This window comes from Dioscorea cayenensis, unplaced genomic scaffold, assembly GCF_009730915.1.
Source record: "Dioscorea cayenensis subsp. rotundata cultivar TDr96_F1 unplaced genomic scaffold, TDr96_F1_v2_PseudoChromosome.rev07_lg8_w22 25.fasta BLBR01001483.1, whole genome shotgun sequence".
Taxonomy (NCBI): Eukaryota; Viridiplantae; Streptophyta; class Magnoliopsida; order Dioscoreales; family Dioscoreaceae; genus Dioscorea; species Dioscorea cayenensis.
This window is the reverse complement of record NW_024087874.1, coordinates 45,272-51,598: the sequence shown is the minus strand read 5'-3', so window position 1 is coordinate 51,598 and position 6,327 is coordinate 45,272. Positions and strand designations below refer to the sequence as shown.

Here is a 6,327-nt window from a genome sequence, read left to right as displayed (position 1 = left end):
TGATTTCACTTCATTAGCTAGATTTGGATGTTTGCCTCTTGGATCAATGGGGGATTGCCTTTCCCCATAGAGGTACGATTTTCATTGGATCAAGGAAGAGTACTGTGACTGGTCGTCCACCAAAGCTTTTCTTGTTCGCCCTACTGATACTGATAGAGAGTCAACGGGGTAGTATATCTTGAACAACCTAACCTACTTCTGCTCAGGCTTTGACGGATCAAAGGCTGGTCAATGAGCAGCATCTCCATCAAACTTTGTGAGGTTCCCCCGGGATCCGGTCTATCCTTGTGAAAAGAAGGATTGGACTCCAACTTATCGTCTAAAGCCTGTGATGAGTGCTTATAAAGGCAAAGATATGGATTCTCTTTTTGAACTGCTTGAAAGCGCTCGCAAGAGGTAGATGATCCCCTTTGAGGAAGAAGGATTTTTTTTTTTTCACCGGAGAAAGCTTTCTGCTTCCCGACCATGAATCTCTCCCTGTTGATCGTGACTGGAGGGTTCAGTCAAGCAAGAATGAGGAAACTTTGACCTTGATTGAATGTGCTACACCTGACGAAAGAAGTTGGTCGTTCGGGAGCGTACTTATGTGATGTGATGAACTAGCCTTTGTCGACTTCGAAAGGTGATCCATATATCATAGGCCAGGCAATGGATGCTACTTAGTCTCCTCTTTCAACTTCTTCGTCAGAGGGAAGAGATGCCAGGAAGCTCTGTTCCTTCTCGCAGGGTGGCGTGCCTCCGTCTGAGACTCTACCCTGCCCGTTGGATGTATGGGGCCTCTTCAATTCATCTTTGAGGTTTTTTTCTATCCCCGCTTCCCTACTGAGTTCCTCCGTCTCTCTTGCATGGTGCCCCTCTGTCCCTCCCTTTCTGAGAGGTGATCCACCAATCCTTTTTCAACCTAAAGGTTGATTTCAAAGCCAGGACGGACGAAGTTTGGTCAAAATGTAGTCGTTGAAGCCTTTCTGCAACATCTTCCTGTCTATGGATTCTTTCTACGCTACAAGTCCGCTGTTAATCTTGCTTTCGACCGGAACGCCCTCTTATTGGGGATCTTCCTTGACCTGAAAGCTGGATGGAAGGTCTCTTTCTTCTCTGTGTTTCGCCCATTCGAGTGTGATTTGACAATGGCATCATAGGCACAAACCAGGCCCTCGGTCCGTCTGTGCTGCTTCGAATGATCGGGTTTCAACGGCTTCCCTAGCTGTGCTGATCTTTCTAGCAGTTCACTACGCGCCGAATGATTCTTTGCTATTTCCTCTCTCTCCTCTCGGTCTGCCTGAAAAGAGTTCCCTGTAAGAGGGACAGTCAGAACAAGATGCGGTTTCATCAGACGGGATCAAAGATGTCGAAATTCGCCGATCATAGGTCAGCGGGTCAAGCAAGGGTTGGTCGAGCTTACTTTCGTTTCCTATTTTAAAAAGGGAGATTCTACTGATATAGACTCTTATCCCCACTGTCGTCAAACTGACACTTTATCATATCGATTCCTTGAGTGGAGCTCTCAGTCTCCAGGTCGGCCAATCCCCTTTAAGTTCAGCCCTTTTCCTCTTTTCTTTGGATCATCTTCATTTTGCTTAAGGATCTGTCAACGCAAACTCCCCTTTGACACATGAATCAATCCTAACCTCCGAAGAGGGATGCTTGCCCCGATAACGATGGATCCCTAAGGAAGAAAGTGAACCAATCTCTCACATTTCATGACCTGAGGAAGAGCTTCAGTCAACACTTCTCTGAGACAGGAGCATAAAAGAAGATGACTAAAGACAATAACATAAAAATAAATAATAAAAGAGTGAGGTGCGCGCATAGTGGCAAATAGGCGGTCATTCTATCCAGATCTCAAGCCTCATCAAGATTCTCATTCCATTACTAAAATATCAATCAATCAAAGTAAAGAGGAAAAAGACAAAGACCAATCCTAGATCTACAGTCAGAGAAGATAAAAAGGTGGGCTTTAGCTCTGACAGAAGCTCAACCCTAAGAACCCGCTAGGCTCTATCTGAGTTTTTGAAAAAGAGTGCTTCCTCACGCGGTGACTCAGAGACCACCGTCTGAAAAAGATGAGTCAAGCTCCAGGGAAGAAGACAAAGACTCAACAAAGGCGTTCTCCTCCTTTTTTTGTAGGTTACTATTCACATAGTCTTTTTCCTTTCTGGATAGGCGGTCCCCCTGGTATTGACTGGTGGGCTTTGAAACGTGTTCTTATACTAGAAAACTAAACCAACCCTTTACTAGTCCGGGGGAAAGAAAGGATGATTCTCTGACGGATATGTCGATTTGCCTTCCTGGTAGATTAAGCGGATTCTTACATCTGTGAAGGGTCGGATATCAATAAGGCTGACACAGAGCCGCAGCACGACTAAGGGCTCCGTACTGCACACGGACTTACTCAAGAACAACAAAAAAAGACAAAAAGAAGAAATAAATGGAAAAGAAGCACACCTATGGGAGTCTCGATCAAGAATTTGATCTCCCTATTATATATATATAGTGATTATAAATTCTTATATCATTACAGACAGTGGCTATCTTCCTAAAAAGTGAGAGAGGATAGAAAAAAACTCTCGCCCAAATTTCACGAAAAACCGGTCTCCGGTGGTTAAGAACCTTTCTTCACTCTTGAAGCCTTCCACCACCCACTGGATTTTCTTCTTCGTAAGGGAGGAATATGTGTGTGTTGTATATAAATATTGGACTTTAGATTTCGCGTTGTAATTATTACTAGGTTTTTTATAATCCAATGTTCAGTGAGATTACTTTCTTAGTGACTGAAAAACTTGAATCAGTTGAAGGAGACGAGGCTTCTGGCTCAGCCTGAGGGCGGATCCCACTGGAGAGGAGAGTTTTGACTGCAGGGAGAGGCAGGTCCGGATTTCTGTAAGAGGGAGTCTTCGGAACGCCACACTTTATGAGCTTTCCCGCTGTCTTTCTGACACTGCCCTTTACCTGAGCACTGTCTAGCAGTCGGTCAAGTAAGTATAGGGGTTTCCTCTAGTGTTTACGAGTAGTATATCTAGGACTTATGAAAACTGACAACAACTAGGCAACCACAGGAATTCTCGTAGTTAAGGGAGGACCTTTCGTGGGGGGTCGTGGAAGAATTGGGTTCGATTCCCGTTATACGCGATGTGGCGAAAAAGACTGATTCAACGAGATATGCCATGCCTGCATTAAGATTTAAAACGTGTCGTCTACTTCCAGGAAATGTTTGGAACAGAGAACTTTCTCTAATACAACGCCGCATTCTCCGAAGATTGAGGAACAAGAGGAGATCTATTAAAAGAAATCTTTCTCTAAGAGAAAATCTAAACAGTAACATCAAATCACAAACTACACGAAAGTTGCCCCTTTATTATGGGGGATTTACCCATAAGGGAGATGCACAGAGGAAGAGAACGAACTTCATATATCCCTTTTCTATTTAATCAAGAAACAAGATCGGACGTGATTCCGGTTCGTCTCCATTTTTCGTGACACTCTTCCTCAAGCAAGGCAGCCGATAAGTCATCGAAGGGTTTGTGTGAATAATGGACTGGTAAGCATTACTCATTTGAAAGTTTCCCACGGTGATCTAATATCTTTTTCAAGAAAGTGAGGCGAGAACCCGCGGTGAAGAAATAAGGAGATCTTTCTATATCGACATATCAGTTGAAAAAATCATTGGAAAATTCCTGCCGGTCAGAATGTGGAGAAGAACCAAAAACAGAATGGTTCCGCCTACTCAAAACTCAGAGGGGGTGCCGCCTACTACTCAAATCCCGGTTTTTGCAAGAGTTGCGTTCTTCTATGCAAGAAGAAGACTTAGAAAAGAACAAAGAAGTTTGGATCCGAAAAAAAGTATGCTTAGGCAGTTCCTTCGCTGAGCACAAGAGAATAAAGAGGAATTTGTTTCATTTTAAATACTTCTTATTATCGAAGAGAAGGAAGGAGAAAAAAACCGAAAATCTTCCTACTCGAACAATAAGTCCTTTTGTTTACAAGTCTTATTTATATAGTAATTCGACCTATTGCTCCGGATCCCCGTTTACTAGGAAGATAAGAATCAAAAGGATCGAACTACCTACTCATTATTCGGAGGTGAATCATAGAACACAAAAAGCTGTGGTATCTTATGGGCCTAACATAGGGTCATATCCCTCACGACATAAGATTGAAAGATCCAAACCTTCCTCTTCGGAGCGGAAACGGACGTGGCCAAAACATATAAGAAAAAAATAAAAGAAAGATCGGCTCGCTCATAGGGGACATATCTATCCGGATAGAGGATAGTCTAGATCGATTCATAGATAGATCTCTCTCTATATAGATAGGTATCCCCTTGGATAGAGATAAAGATAGGGATCCCATTTATATAACGGAAAAAAAGTTCACTTTTTTTGACTACTACTTTATACTTATACTTTATTTTTATTTACATTTGAAAATTCATTTTTTTCCTTGATTCTGATTGATTGCCTTTTTCTTTTTTTACTACTACTATTTCTTATACTACCAGCAAAGGAAACATCGTTTTTCCATTTATACTTACTTAATTGAATTGGTCGGAGCGTAGACGAGCGAGCAGAGCCCAGGAAAGACGGAAGCCCGTCATAGAGCAGTCGACTAGAAGTAGAAGACTTCTGGCCTGAGAGAAGGCAGTCTCTCTCGGGAAACATGGAAAAATCTTTCTTTTCACACGGGCAACATAGGGGAATAAACTCGAAGATCAAAGATTTATTGAGGAAGTTCTTATTTGTTATTTACTACCTTTGGGAAGAGTTTTTCTACTTCTACTTTTTAAATTGCATTTTTTTGTAAAGTTCTTGACAAGTCCCAAGTAGAGGAGATTCATAGGTAATTAATTAATTCTGCCTTTCAGTTCTCTTCGACGTATCGATCATGGATTCCTAAATCACATAAGCCGGGGGGGATGCGACCCATTACACAGCCCTTGTCTGCTGCCAGTACCGACCTCTCTTACATACACGATCAGGGGTACTCTCGTATTATCTCTCCCTTTCATAGAAAGGCTATCTATGTAAGGTATGACCGATCAGACATGCTTGTCCGTATTTACTTGTCCTTATTCTCATTATTAAAAAAAAATCTTATTTATTGGCGAAGAAGGTCAATGCAAGTACGTTAAAGTCTATAATCTCACCGTCGGACAATATGGATAGAGTTCGTGCGTTTGTAGCCAAGGTTGAGCCATTTCTGGCTCGCCTATTCAAACGTTACGTCCCTAGTATCGCCACTATTCCAGGGGATGACGTGGGAACCAACGTGGAAGGCGCTGCCTACTCACCCTCTCACTAACAAACTGATAGCAGTGAGGGAAACCCCCAAACGAGGTTTGCATGTACAGCCATTTTTGTCTGTGCATACCTTACTGATCCTACTCAATCTTTTTACACCGATGTATCGTACTCTAAAGACCATAAGAAAAATACTGCTAAATCTTTCCGAAGTGAGAGAAGGAGGGAAGGCGCGCTAGCGCTCTACAACTAACACAGCCTGCTGAAAAAAACGCAAGATTAGCGCTAAGAAGCAACCCTAGTTTAAGTACTATACTAGCGTCCTACCCCAACGTTGTTGTACTTTTACTTGACTCTACCCCGCTTGCTGCTCGCCTCAGCCAGACGTGGCTTATTACGTGGTCGGCATTCCTACGTGCTCCGACTTCTTGGCCTCCCACTGGAGAGGAGATGAGGGGTCACCTTTCCTTTGGAAACTGTCGTGACGCGTAGGTTTATGGATGGATTCCGTGGTAGTCTCTGCCTCCTCCAACTCAATCAATATCAACAAGATGTCGGTTTTGTTCCGGCTTGGTTGACTTTGTCAGAAAAAGAGTAGGTTGAGGGGCTTCATTGATTAGTAAACCTACGGTGCTGGTAAGGTCGGGACCGTGGTCGTCCGTCTCCGGTTTGCCGGCCGATAAGATCACTGAGATTGACCAGCCAGCTGGGTTGGTTTGACTATTCCTTTCTATTGAAAAGGAGTCAGCTGTCTGCGCGAGTCACCTTCCTTCTTCTAGGCTCCGAGTCACCTTCTTCTAAGCTCTGCTGGACGACACGGCATTCTCGTTCTATAGGCCGGCCGTACTTGTGATGGTTCCCCAGGATCCAATAAACCCACTTAGGTCTACGTTGCCACGATATTATTGTTCTATGGAAGCGGGCGGGCTGCTTTTTAGAAGTTCGGCCCTTTTTCTTTTTGACTAAAAAAGGGGGGGAGGGATTGACCTTTCTAACGCATATTCTGTCGTACCGGCATGGCCCCACTGATTTGTTTTCGATCGGAGCATCAAGCAGCGCAACCCGGTTCTACTTGACTAAGCTCCGTGCT

The 6,327-nt window shown here is 43.6% G+C and overlaps 1 pseudogene; it reads left to right on the top strand.

The window, feature by feature from the left end:
- The first annotated feature begins 3,129 nt into the window (after positions 1-3,129).
- Positions 3,130-4,210, top strand: LOC120256526 (annotated as a pseudogene).
- The last annotated feature ends 2,117 nt before the right edge of the window (positions 4,211-6,327 follow it).